Source organism: Brassica oleracea, chromosome C1 (genome assembly GCF_000695525.1).
Source record: "Brassica oleracea var. oleracea cultivar TO1000 chromosome C1, BOL, whole genome shotgun sequence".
Lineage (NCBI taxonomy): Eukaryota > Viridiplantae > Streptophyta > Magnoliopsida > Brassicales > Brassicaceae > Brassica > Brassica oleracea.
Window position 1 is genome coordinate 13,372,663 of NC_027748.1, and position 400 is coordinate 13,373,062.

At 43.8% G+C, this 400-nt stretch overlaps 1 protein-coding gene across 1 annotated transcript in view; it reads right to left on the bottom strand.

The window, feature by feature from the left end:
- Positions 1 to 400, bottom strand: part of LOC106332105 (calcineurin B-like protein 3) — a 5,382-nt gene that overhangs the window by 3,341 nt on the left and 1,641 nt on the right. The window lies entirely within an intron of this gene.

Genomic DNA, 400 nt, shown 5'->3' on the forward strand with positions numbered 1-400 from the left:
AAGCATCGTTGGAGGGCTTTTGTACTTGTGTGCATCAAGACCTGATGTGATGTATGCAAGCGCCTATCTCTCAAGATACATGTCATCACCCCGCATGAAGCACTACCAAGAAGCCAAGAGGGTGTTAAGATATGTCAAAGGAACATCAAACTTTGGAGTGTACTTCACAAGCGTGAAAGAACCAAGACTTCTAGGCTACACAGACAGAGATTGGGGTGGTTCTAAAGAAGACAAGAAAAGCACTTCAGGTTATGTGTTTACTCTTGGATCAGCCATGTTTTGTTGGCAGTCAAGCAAGTAACAAACAGTGGCACAATCAACAGCTGAAGCGGAGTACATAGCCGTGTGTGCAACAGCAAATCAAGCAGTGTGGTTACAAAGACTATTTGAAGACTTTGGT